Source organism: Myotis myotis, unplaced genomic scaffold (assembly GCF_014108235.1).
Source record: "Myotis myotis isolate mMyoMyo1 unplaced genomic scaffold, mMyoMyo1.p scaffold_m19_p_10, whole genome shotgun sequence".
Lineage (NCBI taxonomy): Eukaryota > Metazoa > Chordata > Mammalia > Chiroptera > Vespertilionidae > Myotis > Myotis myotis.
The window spans coordinates 36922270-36935595 of record NW_023416314.1 but is presented as its reverse complement, the minus strand read 5'-3'; the positions used below and the strand labels follow the sequence as shown (position 1 = coordinate 36935595).

General features: G+C 55.5%; 1 protein-coding gene and 1 pseudogene across 4 annotated transcripts in view; one reads left to right on the top strand and one right to left on the bottom strand.

Moving 5' to 3' along the window:
* CAPN5 (calpain 5) overlaps nt 1-13326 on the top strand; it is a 53303-nt gene that overhangs the window by 3177 nt on the left and 36800 nt on the right. The window contains exon 1 of one of the 4 annotated variants that reach the window (XM_036324890.1): nt 4106-4238. The exons of 2 other annotated variants lie outside the window; for them this stretch is intronic. The gene's annotated coding sequence lies outside the window, so the exon portion shown is untranslated. Of the gene's footprint in view, nt 1-4105; nt 4284-13326 lie in introns of those variants that run through there. One more of the 4 variants, XM_036324891.1, reaches the window with a different exon arrangement.
* On the bottom strand, nt 9891-10244 carry LOC118664210 (annotated as a pseudogene).

Genomic DNA, 13326 nt, shown 5'->3' with positions numbered 1-13326 from the left:
TGTCTGTCTATAGCTGGTCTTCTCACCTGGCCCCTTGCCTTTCGTGCCCCCATCTCCTCAAGTGTTGTGAGCACCCGCCCCCCAACCTCCAGATCTCTTCCTTTCTCCATGCCTCACCTTTCCTGCTCAAAACATGCCCTGGCTGGCGGTGGTCCTTCCAGCCTCTCCTTGCCCCCCCCCCCCCCCCCGCTTCTCCTTTCTGGCTTGAATGTTATGCCCAGATTTCAAGATCCCCAAAAGACCACACCAGGGAGACAGCCAGTCCGATGCAAAAGCAGAGAGTCTTTTATACAGGCTCACTTGCCCTCGCCCCCCCCCCCCCCCCCGCCTCCATTACTGGATGCAAGAGAGAGCCCCGAGTTCAAGATAGGGGAGAGGGAGGGGAGTATGTTTCTGCTTTGTCCTTTCAATGTGACACCTGGGCTGGGCTTGCTTCGGTTCTGGCCAAGCAGCCAACTTCCCTTTGGCCTCAGGCCTTGCCTTTCCTGCTCCCTAAAGGCAGAAGGGCGACGTCCCTTTGGGGTTCTAGGAGGTTTTAAGGAGCCAGCCTCAGGCTTGGGCTGGGGAAGATGTAGAATGTGAGCATTTGCAGTGACCCGAGTTACTGCTTCCCATTCTAATTGCTCAGGGATGTGTTTCTAGGGTTAGCTTTCCCAGGGCAAGGGGTGTGAGGGTGCCCGTGGCTGAGGCTGCGGTGGCCTGTGGACACGGCCTATGGTCAGTTGTGGGAAGAGGGGCTGGTGGCCAGAGGAGACAAATCCCAGCATTGGTACCTGGTGGCCACCCCTGTCCGGCATCAGGGTGTGCCCAGTAATGGCCACAGGACCTTGAGGCCTGGGGGCAACAGGCAGAGGCCCTGAGGCGCTGCCCCAGTCGCCACCCCCGCGCCCCGCCCGCTGTGTAACTTCTGCCAGTCAGGTGAGTGGGACCCAACCAGTTTGTTACTAATAATAGCAACTAAGACACTGAACTTTGGGGTGACTTTGTTTTGCCCTGGAGCAGTTCCAGGTGTAATAACTTCATCCTCACTCGCTCACCCACTTCCTTGAGCAGGAGGGAGGAGTGAGGCCACACTCCCACCCACCCTTCCTCATGGACAGTGGCGTTCTCCGTTGCTGCTCTGACAAATCAACACAGACTGAGGGGTTTTAAAACAACGTACGTGCATCCTCTTACAGTCCTGGGGGTCAGCAGTCCGAAATGGGTCTTACGGGGCTAAAATCAAGGTGTCGGCAGGCTGTTCCTCCTGGAGGCTCCGGGCAGAGCTGCTCCGTGCCTCTCCTGGCTTCTGGTGGCTGCTGGCAGCCCCGCGACCTCATCCCCCGACTCCTCTACTTCCCTCTTGTGGAGTCAAATCTCCCTGTGCCTCCTTCTGATAAGAACATGTGTGACTGCATTGAGGGCCCACCTGGGTAATCCGGGATTAGCTGCCCATCTCAGAATCCTTCATGACATCTGCAAGGCCCCTTTGGCCATATAAGGTAACATTCGCTGTTCCGGGGTTAGGATGTTTATAACTTTGGGGGCCCTTATTGTACCTGCCACAGGACCCCACCGCAGTGTCATTGCAGGCTCCTTCCGCAGGGACCCGCAGTGCTGGCTGCTTCCCCACGAGGTCACGCTCCGTGTCTGTCTCCCCCCAGCCTGGGAGCTACTGTGGGCAGGGCCTGGGCCTTCTGCACCTCCCGCCCCAGAGCCCAGCCTGAGACTGTGGTAGCCAGAGCTCAGGGGTATTTGGACGAGAGGAATGTCTCCATGGGCGACTCCAGTGACCAGACCCAGCCTCGCATGTGACAGTTAGGCCTTTAATGAGCGCAGCTCATTTCATCCATTCATTCTATAAGCCCAGTGCTGGACAGGGGAGATCACCCTGTGAGGCTTGGCCGGCCGGCCGGCCGGCCGGGAGCCCCATTTTGTAGATCGGAGGCTGATGGAAGCTAAGTTCTGCCCAGGCAGAGGTGTGTGAGGGAGCAAGGCGGGGGGGGCAGGCTGGGCAAGCCGAGGGAAGACCTTCATTTTACAGATGAGAGGTCTGAGGCACACGGTTACGGTTCTGCCTCACCCGGGGCCTGTGTCCCCCTCTGGGGGTGAGGATGTGGGTGGGCCATTCTGAAGCTCTGCGCTGCCTGGGCACGGGGAGAGGCGGCATTGGCATGAAGGCCACCCCGGGCAGGAGGGGGACGTGGCGCCGAGCAGGGCCAGCGCCTGGGAGCTCGGCCAGCACACCCTTGCATGGAGACGTGGTTGCCATCCTGGCCGGTGACGAGCCTCCTGGGGCCGCCGAGGAAGAACCTCCAGCCCAACTTGCAAAGAGCCCCTGGCCTGCAAGCAGCAGATCCTGCCGTGTGGGTCTGCATTACCTCCCACGACTGAGGCCATGCCGCATGGAGCCCTGCCTCTCTCTCAGGGGCCATTTTCACAGCCGGGTCTCTGGGCCTGCGTCCTGGCCTCCCCTCCATCCCACCTTCCTGAGGACCGCCCAGTAGCGCAGCAAACACTCCCGCACAGCCCCCAGTCCTTAGCCTGGCTCTCAGGCTGCCGTAACCCGGCTGTGGCAGTGTTTCTGGGGTAGCCCCCTCTTCCTTCTCTCTCCCCCCTGCCCCCTGCCCCCTGCCCCCCAGCCTTGCGGAAGTGGTTTCTTCCTCCCGGAATGTTCCGTTCATCTCCTGAAATTGCAGTCCACCCTTTGAGATCCCGCTTAGATGCCATCTCCTCCGTGCAGCCTCCCCTGCCCCATTTGAATGAATCGCTCCCCTCTGAGGGCAGATCGCTCTCCTCTACCAGGCTGGCCTCCGGGCAGAGCTCTGTCTGACTCCTCGCTGCCCCGGAGCAGGCGTGAGAAGGAGCAGGACTCCCAGGGGCTGGCTAGTACACGACTGTCTGCGTGAGTGGCGGGCCTGGCAGAGCAGGGGTCTGACTGAGATCGGCTCCTGGCTCGGCCTTGATGCACCTTTCCCTCTCTGAGCCGCTGGGTCTCATCTGTGCCGTGAGAACAGTACAGCTCCTTTCTGAGGTTGTGCAGGGGCTTGGCCTAGGAATCAAGCCTCAGTTTCCCAGCCTGAGAAACGGGCACCCTTTCGCTAGATTTACAACTTTGAGACTTAGAGGCAGGTGGTGCCAGGGGCAGAGACTGCCCATGCGGGAAGCAGGAAAAGAGGCTGTCCTGGTGACAACCCCTGCAGATGGGAAAAGAGCTGCACGTGTTCCCTTCCTCACAGTTCCATGGTGAGAACCTACCGGCCAGAGAGGGTAGGAGGCTGCCTGGAGTCACACAGCACAATGGTGTGACCTGATCAAGTCTCATTGTGTGGGGTTGTTTTCCCTGTGGGAGTAGCAACACCTGCACCTGAAGCTCCGTGCTCCGCCCACTGCCCGGGAGACTGAGAAAAGCCCCCGCGGGAGGCGCTCAGCTGCCCCTGCCCCTCCCTTGGCACATTCTCCGCAGGATGTGGTGGTGGGCTGGGCGCCCTGCGGCAGGCGATCGCTGCCCTGGGTTTCTGTGACACCCAGGTGTGGGGACTTTCAGTGCCCACACCAGCCAGACGGGCTGCTCACCCCACCCCGCGGGGCTGAGCCTTAGCCGTCCCCTGAGCCGGGAAGCCCCAGCCTCCAGGAACACGGCCAAGTTCCCCGCTTTGTCCTGCCTTCACTGGAGCGTGCTTGTGGAGGTCTGTCTCTCAGGTACTCCCCCACTTACCCCGCCTCCCCAACACACTGGGGTGGGACCCGAATCCCAATGAAGAACAGCTGTGGGGCCGAAGCCTGGCGACTCAGCCTGGCCACACAGCAAGCTGAGCTGGAGGCTGGGTTTTCCCTCCAAGCGCTGCCAGGGGGACACCAGTGCCTCAGGACCACTGCCCCCAGCACCAGTGAGGGACCCTGCACCCCCTACCCCTGGCCCGCCCTCCAGGCCCTTTGCGTCTCCCAGCAGGGGAGCTGCTGGCCCTTTCTGTGCGAGAAAGTTGACTGCAGCTGGGTGGAGAACGGATTGGACGCAGACAGAAGCGATAAGGGGAGGGGAGGTAGAAGAAAGACAGGATTTCCCAGCCCTGGTGCCAGCCTGCTCCGCGTAGGCTGGACTGACTCACTGGGCCTGGCCCCTAGCTCTGCTGGCGGAGCCTGGAGCCCAGCGCCTGGAACCCGGAATCTGGAACCCGGAACCCGGAACCCGGTGGCCCCAGCCCCGCTCTCTCTCCACATTCTCCTCCCCAACCCTGTCATCCCTCCCTCCGTACACAGTGAGTGGGGTCCTGGGAGGCCAAAATGTACCCAACCTAGAAGAGGTACACATTAAGCTCGTTATTGAAATGGTGGCTTGTGGGACAAGAGGAGGGTGGGATGAAAGAGAATGAGTACATTGACAAAAACACAAACACCCAGATAACCAGGAAGTCACCGAACTCCGGGGCTCTGCCCTCTCCAGGCCCCCACCCCTGGCACCTCGCCTTCCCGGCTGTTACTCAGGGCTCTGCCTCCTCCCCTCCGTCCATTGTGTCCCCTGCCTGCTCCCCCGGGACCCTGGTGCAGCCTTCAAGCCCACTCAGGTCCCATCTTCAAGACCACCCCCTCTCCCCGCCGCTCTAACCTGCCTGCCACGTGCCTTCCTCCTCGGAGCACTGACCACTGGTCCGTGTCTGTCACGCTGGGCTCCTCCCCTCCTGGGACTTGACCCTTAAGGACCTGACCCCTTGTCGGCTCGGGGCCAGCCTAGAATGGGTGTCAGTGAAGACGTGCCCCCTGAATCATAAGACACAGCTACTCAGCCCTTCCCTTGTCATGTGGCAAAGAGAGGGGGTCCTGTGCCCTGGAGTGGGGTGCAGTGGAGTGGAGTGGATTGCCAGGCATTGGTGTGGGGCATCACCGGCTCCCCCACTGTTGCTGGATGGTACCCACTCTGCTGGTCCCGTGCTGGACGGCGGGCACCGCTGTGGGGGTGGGGAATTACGGTCCAGAGGAGGCAGGCCTTGCTTCCTTCTCCCTTTCATTCCCACAAGGGCAGGCCACTAGCAGGGGCGAGTCTCCCGCCCACAGAGCCCTGGACCGCGTCTGCTCACCACTCGCATGTGAGCCTCCCAGTGCCAGCTCTACCGCCTTCCTCCCGCCTTCCCGCTCCAGTCTTTCCTTTCCTAGTGCATTCTCCATGTGGCAGCAGGGGCATCCCAAGTCCCTGCCCTGCTCAGCACCTTCCCAGCTCTCCGTCCCCTCGGGACCGGGCCCGATTCTTGTGCCCGCACCCCAGGATCTCTGACTGGGACCCTGTGTACCTCCCCACCCCACCTCCACTCTGTCAGCTCAGCTCCTCTCAGGGCTGAGAGTGTCTCTGGGGATGGTCCCTGGGTGGCTGGCACCCACTCTCAGAGGCAGAGGAACTCTTGGAAGGAGGCAGGTTCCGGGGTGGGGTGAGGGGGCACCCCCTTCACCTGTGGGACCCTCTCTGGGATGTGAGCGCTCCAAGGGTGAAAGCTGTGGTGTTCTGAGAGATGGAGGCGACTTGCAGAAGGTCCCACAGCCTGTGTGAGCCAAGGCCAGGCCGGTGCTCTGACCCAGGCCAGGGCTCCTCCCTCCGGGTGTGTAATGTCCGGCCAGAGCTGGTGACGTCGGGTCTCCAGGTTTAGCCAAGCTTTCTGTCCAGGGCCACTGCTCTGACTTTTCAAAAATGTTTCATTGAAGCATAAAGAACAGTTCACACACCACAGGTGCGCAGCTCAGTGACACGCCCGTGAGGCCACCTCCCAGATCAAGGAGCCGCGGTCCCAGAACCCAGAAGCCCTCTCATTCCCTTTTAGTCGCCGCCCCCAGAGGTGGCTGTTCCCCTGCCTTCTCTTCACCGGAGCTGGGTTCTGCCTGCTTGTCAATTTTGTATAAATGGGATCCTGGTTTAGCTTCTTTTTTAATATTGTGCTCGTGAGATCCATCCATGGAGTTTCATGCAATAGTTTGTTTATTTTTGTTGCTGTATAATATTCCATGATAACAGCATATGTATCCTTTCTTCTCTTGCACTGTTGGGCTGTTTCCCCTTTTCAGATGTAACAAATACTGTGATAAAATTCTTGTACATGTATTCTGGTGAACACGTGCATGCATTTCTGTTCAATATGCACGTAGGAGTAGACTTGCTGAATGATAGAGTATGTGTTTGTTCAGCTTTGGTAGATATGGTCAGACGTTTTTGCAAAGTGGCTGTACCAACGTACACTCTCACCACCAATGTAGATCGGTTTGGGAGTGTGTGAGTGAGTGTGTGTGTGTGTGTGTGTGTGTGTGTGTGCGCGCGTGCTGTCTTTCATTTTAGCCATTCTAGGTGGGGGATGTAGTGGTATCTTATCGCATTTTTTTTATTTTTACCTTAGAGGACGTCTATTAAAGTTGAGGACAATGAAACAAGGAAGGCTGGGGAAATGAGCCCAGGCTGCTCTGCTTTGGTTCACTAAGAAGTCAGAACAAAGGGGCCTAGGGGACAGGTTCAGGGAGTTTGTCTGGGATGAACTGCTGCTGCTCATTGCTGCCCTGGTTGTAAGCCTGGCCTCTCATTGCATTTTTCATGTGTATTTATTTTCTTGATGGTTGGTGAAATCAAACATGTTTTTATTTATTGGCCATCTGAGCATGCTCTTTTTCTTTCTTCAGAAAGCTTCGTTGTTTTACTTTTCATACTTTTGGATTCATACTCTTTGTGGAGTTGTTTTGTGTATGGTGTGAGGTAGGGGTCAAGGGGAAGCTTTTCCCATATGGATAGCCACTTGATCCAGCACGTTTCATTGAGAAGCCCATCTTTCCCCCAGTGCCCTGTGGTGTCACCTTTGTCATACATCAGGTGTCTGTGTCCTGGTGGCCTCCGTCTGGGCTTTCTGTTCTGTTCCCTACCCTCCGCCAGTTTCACACTGAGCCAATTACCAGAGCTTTGTGGTAGTCTGGTTAACTGTTAGTGTGAGTCCTCCAGCTGTTCTTCAAATGGGCTTGGCGACTCATGACGCTCTATGTGCTGGCTCCATTATCCCACCTCTTAGAGGAGAGTCCCAAGGCTCAGATAGGTCAGCTGACTTGCCCCTGCCACACAGCCGTATTCCACAGCGCCCTGCCCTCTGACACTTGCTGTAATGCTAAGGTTCCCGCCTACACCACTAGGAACTTAATAGTTTTTAAAAATCAACTTCCTTTTTCCATATTTCTTAAAGGAAACAGTGTCTACTGTAAATGGAAAGTCAGTGTTACTCTCCAGTCCTGGAAGAATCTTAAAAATCAAGTAAAAACAATAGAAAAATCCACCCCTTTCCAGGCAGGTGCCGTGGCTCTGAGTCTGAGGCTGGCTTCTCCCTTGTTAGAGGAGGTGGGCAGGGGCTGTGCGGGGCGAAGGACCTGCTGGACCACACTGGGCTCTCCTTGAGAGGGAGCTGGCAGAGGAACCACTTTCTGACGCCTTTATTGCCGTGTTCGCCCTAAATGGTAACAGTATTGACGCAGGCCCTGCTTCGGGAAGCCCTGGTGTGAAGCGGAGCCTGGAAGTTGGGATCCAGCTAACAAGCCACAGATTTTTTTTTACGTGTGCTGATTAAAAGCTTTCATAATAAAATAAGAGTAGAAAATACGGTGTATGGTATAACAAAATGTGTTTTCATAAGATATTATGTGCCAATCATGCATTTAAACACCTCAAGACATTCTGCACAAAGAACTTACAGATCCTATTTATTTAATAACACAACGTCTAGTCCTTTAAGAACATGCTTTTAAGAACATAACTACAATGAAATTTTCAAAACCAGAAATTAAAATAATTTTTTTTATTCATTAAAATATTGAACAAATGACTTAATGGGACAGGACGCCATAAACTTGTTTCTGTAATATAGCAGGCAGGTTGTGTGCTAGAAACGGAAGAGAGGAAGCTAAGTCAAACAAAATAAGTCCAGGGAGTGGGTAGTCCTACATTTCTGGTTAACTGAGGCTTCATATTGTTAAGGGGGGTCTTTGAGCTTCAAATTTTGTTTATAAAAATAAAAACTTCGCCCTAGCCAGTTTGGCTCAGTGGATAGAGCGTTGGCCTGTGGACTGAAGGGTCCCGGGTTCGATTCCAGTCAAGGGCACATGCCTGGGTTGTGGGCTCGATCCCCAGAAGGGGGCGTGCAGGAGGCAGCCAATTGATTCTCTCTCATCATTGATGTTTCTAGCTCTCCCTCTGCCTTCCTCTCTGAAATCAATAAAAATATATTTAAAAATAAAAACTTCCCCAAACATCAGAAGTATGCCTTCCTACCTCAGCAAAGATTTTCCCCCCCTTTTTACAATTTAGAATTCTGCTGTTCATTTTTCAAATATATGAACAATACCTGGTTAATTTCTTAAACTACCAGTGTCACCCTTCAGATTATGGTTTTGTCGCATTTCCATGTACTCCCCCACCCCCACCCCCCTATCCCCTCGTGATGAAGGTAGGGCCAGTGATAGGAAAGTTACTGAAACATGCTTAGATAAAAATTGCTCTCAGAAACACCTTATTCATAAATAATTCAGCAAGTGTTTTTTGAAAGCCTGCGACATTTCCAGGTCTAGGAAGAGCAGGACAGACACGAGGCCTGCCCCAGAGAGCTCACCATCTCGAACACGGCAGATCGAGCCCTGGTTCCAAGCCACTCTGAGCCTTCATTACATTTGTAAAGATTTGCATAGATACGGATGTCCTCTGTGAGGGCAAAGAAAACATCCCTTATGCACATTGTCCTTTAGGTTCTCACGAGGGGAATTTGGAAACCTGCATGTTGAGTGGGGACTTTGCTCCGATTGCCTTGTGCTCCTTCTGACAGCGCCGAGCATCCCCGTCCGCTCCCCCAGCAGCCTCCGCGCTGTCTGGCTGGCTGGCTTTTCCTGTGATACTTCGCTACACCTTGCTGCTCTCCTTCGCTGGTGTTTTCTGTTTCTTTGCTTCTTACCAGAAGCCTGGCCACCTGGGCTTCCCATCTTCCCTTCCCTGGCTTCTCATTTACTTAGCTAATCTCAACGCTTCCTTAAATGTTGGGCCTTCAGTGAGTGCAGTTCGCCGGCAATTCCCATGAGCATTCCCTTGGGCGCTGGTGTGAACGTCCCATCTTCTTTACAATACTCTCTTCCTGAATGCGATTTAGAAATATTATTCTCAAAAAAATAACGTTTCTTGAGAATTCCCGCTTTAAAGGCCGTATTGAAAGGAGACCGGTAAAGGAATGCATAACTCAGCAAGGGGCGCTTCTACTTCATCTTCGGTTCTTACCATTGCACGTATCGGATTCTGCAAGGTCATCGTTAAAGCTCTTTGGTGGGGGATGTCAATTTTACACATGAGCGCTAGATCTAAAAATTTAATTTGGGGCTCCTTGATACCAAATTAAATTTTATATGAACACATGATGCTTGAAACTTAAAAAAAACACACCTATGGGATAAAAAGTTAAGACAGTTAAGTATGCATTGATATGTCTATATCCTGTATCATAAATGAAATATAATTAAGAATTCAACTGTTTTTGAGTCTGCAAGTCAGATGCTGTCAAGCAAACTGCCGTGAATAATCCACAATCCTGTTACAATTTTAACTTATAGGCAAATAGGGAGATTCAATACATTTTCCAAGTGTTCTCAGAGAGGATTATCAGAAGCGTCCTCCAGTAATAAAACACAGTTGGATGATCCGTTTACTGCCGATGAACTGGCCGTGCGGGCCGTGAGGTAGCAATGAAAGACGGCATCTTCTGGGGACGCGGCGCATGCCTTCCATGCATACGTGCTCCCTCTTCACATGAAATGTGGGAAGAACGAGAAGGGACCGGCAGTCACCGTCCACTATTTCACCAAGTATTGGTGTTTTCATAGCTTTAAATGCCTGGTTTCCGTTTTACAACACCAAGACCAATAATTTATTTTGTAAGGTAATCCTGTCTTCCAAGTAGCAGATATGAACAGCTTCCAACACGATCTTTAGGCATGATTTGCCGTCGGAGCCATGCTTTAGGAAAACATGTCCAGCGTCTGTGGCGGATTTATTCCTTTTCCATCATTGCAGTTGGGGCTGCAGAAACTTTACCTTCTTCTACTGCAGACTTTGAAGACTGCTGTGAAAGGCGTGCTCTCAGGAACACCGAGGACTTGGTACACAGCCTCGGGGCGGACGTCAGCGTGATCTTAAAGGAAACCTTCGCCGTGGTGGAGCTGGTCTGGACAGGGAACACCGACGAGCCGCAGGTTTTGGGCACGTTTCTGGACGTTCTCATCTACGAAACGGGACTACAGCCCTCTCTCCTGTTTCTTCCTGGCTTTGGCACTGCACTGTCCCGGGGAGGCTCCTGGGAGTCATCTGCTCAGTGTGGCCTGCTGCCCCGTCCACCGTGTGAACACTTCCACAGATCCAGGGGAGAGCAGACAGCCTGCAGCCTCCTGGGAGCGGGTGCTCCACATTTCCACGGCGAGGACAGAGACTCCTGTAGGGCAGGCCCGTGGCTGATGCCGCCTTCTTACCCTGCCACTTGAGAAGCTGGAATCAGGCGGGGCTGATAGCAGCTCAGAGGGCTTAGTGACTTGCCCCAGGACACAGCTCTAAGTGGTGTAGGCAGGACTGGAACTCAGGTCTGACTAACCTGCTGGAGGACTGGGTTCTCTGAGCTGCCTGGCAAGCCCTGGTTCTGACCCAGCTCAGTTCCCCTGCGCTCGGTCCACAGGGCCCCACTGTGCTAGCTGTGTCTGAATGGCTTTGCACTTTCCTGTGTGAGCCTTCTCTCTCTTCCCTCTTTAAAATATATTTTTATTGATTTCAGAGAGGGAGGGAGAGGGAGAAAGAAATGGAAACATCAATGATGAGAGAGAATCATTGATTGGCTGCCTCCTGCATGCCCCACACTGGGATGGAGCCTGTAACCTGGGCATGTGCCCCGGCCTGGAATTGAACTGTGACCTCCTGGTACACAAGTCGATGTTCAACACGGAGCCACGCCAGCCGGGCCGTGAGCCTTTTCCTGAGTTGTTCTCTCCTAAAGGACATCTGACTCCTGGGGCCAGACCTTTGTGTCCCTCTTGCTGGAACCTCTGAAGTGACACATTTTTCATTTTGCTTGTATTCATGAAGTTCATCGGTGGCTGAAACCCTGAATTGTTGTAACCCTCCTGCCGGAGTCTGGGAACTTTGTAGATGTCCCCAGACATTGATGCTGATGTCCCCGGGGCGCAGTGCCTTAAAGTGTACAAAGCGCTGCGCGTCTCATTTGATCCTCCCAGAGGCCCTGGCACATTATCTCTTCCTTCCAGACTAGGACCGGGCAGGCCAGCAAGGCCACGTGGCCTGTCCAGGATCCCACAGCTTATGGCGACACTGGGGAACGAAAGCCCCGTCTCCATCAGGAGCTGGAGAGAGGCTGGGCCGCTGCTGAGAGCACCCAGCCATCAGGAGGGGAGGGAAGGAGAGAGAGCGGCCGGGCTGGGGAGAGGGCGGGCCCTGTCTTCAGGAGGCCTGAGAGCTGGTGCCGCTCTGACATGGAAAGCTGATCCCCCCCCCCCCCCCCCCGTGGTGTCCCTCCACCCTGTGAGTCTGCTTCCCCATCAGTGAAGGAATTCCTCCTGTAGCACCTGTGCTGGTTCATTCAGTGCAAAGTTACTAAATATACCCCGCGATGTTGGGCCCTGGGGCACAGGCAGGAGCTGGGCAGGGCCCCCGCCTTGCAGGTGCGCAAGCTGGGCTGGAGAGACGGATAAGCCGTACAGAAGATGGGGTCCCACATAAGGAGCCTGTCGCAGGGGTTCCGGGATGGCGGGGGGCGGGGGGGGGGAAGCAGTGTCGGAGGCAGGTGGGAGGTACATGGCTGTGTCTCTCAGGTGAGGGGTCCTCCAGGCATGATGGTGTGGCAGGAGCAGTGTGTGCAGAGACCCTGAGTGAACAGCACTGGGGGCTGGAAGGGGCTCCCACCGCTGGACGCAGGTGGGGGATGGCAGAGGGTGGGTGAGATTGGCAGGGCGGAGGGATGAGGGCAGGCAGGAGGGAGGGCCGCGGGGAAGCTGGGGCTGTCCTGCTAGTGCCTGGCTCACACAGAAGACAGGCCGTGCTGCGGCCCCGGCAGGTCTGGCAGGGGAGGCCTGGCTCCTGACTCTGGGTTATCCGTGGCCTTTGGTGCTTATGCCTGGAACTGCAGGGAGAGGGCAAAGTTCAGGGGCTGGTGGCTCAGTGACCCCAGGGGTATTGACTCAGTGGATGGAGTGGAAATGACCCTGGGGCAAATGCAGGGGCGGGAGGGTAGTCAGTATGAGGTGCAGGCTGTGCAGAGGCCGGGCCAGAAGAGCCTGCATAAGTAGGCCAGGGTCAGCCTGGCTGGCAGGGGTGAGGCAGGAAAGGTGGCTGGACTCGGTCAGACGCTCAGCAGCCAGGGGTGGCACAGGTTCTCCCAGGCCCCGGCCCAGCTGAGCTTTCCCCTTTCCTACCCTCCCCTTCCTACCTTCCCCTGCTTCCCTTCTGTCCTCCCCAGGAGCAAGCCTTCCCAGCAGTGTTAGCTGTGCAGCCTGGAGGGCCGCCAGAACCCCCATCCTCCAGCAGCCGGGCTGTGTGACCCCAGCCAGCTCGCTCCCACTCCCTGGGCCCTTTGGGCTCTGAGCACTGGACTGCTAGGGCTGATATCTGGGCTCCTGCTTTCAGCTTCTTTGATCTAATTCTCGCAGCTTAAATTGCTTCCTGAGAGGCCCTGCAGAAACTGGAAGCCGCGTTGCTAATGACTCTCCTGGGTGGCCGTGTGCCAGAGGCCCAGGGACTGGCGCCCCAGGCTGCCCCCTCTCTTTCCTTCAGGCCTCCAAGGCTGGGAGGCTGGGTGGGAGCCGGCAGAATTATGGGGCTTCCTGGGCAGAGGATTGGCAGAGAGGTGAAGTGGCCAGCCTGAGGCCACAGCAGTGGAGCAAGCCATCCCAGTAGAATGTGGGGGCAGAAGATGAAATGGCTGTGGGTCCAGTGCAGAGGACAAACCACTTCTCAGCCCGAAGCACAGGCCCGCCGGCTCTCCGTGTTGTCCCTCATGTTCCACACTCATTGCCCATTCTCACCTCCTTTCCTTCCTGCTTCTCCCTTCCCTGTGGATCCCCTTCTCCCTTCCCGGAGGCTGACGCAGCCGGGGGGGTGTGTGGGGTGAGCCCTGCCCTGCCTGGGACTCAGCCCTCCCTCCTGCCTCGTGGGGTCGCCAGGCCAAGGGGGAGGCACCAGAGTCGGAGGATATGGCTTTGAGTCAGACTCTGCCATGGAACGTGGACAAGTCACCTCCCCTCATGAGCCTCAGTTCTCTTGTCTGGAAAATGGAAACCGGAAAAGGCCTGCCCAGCATTGTTTGC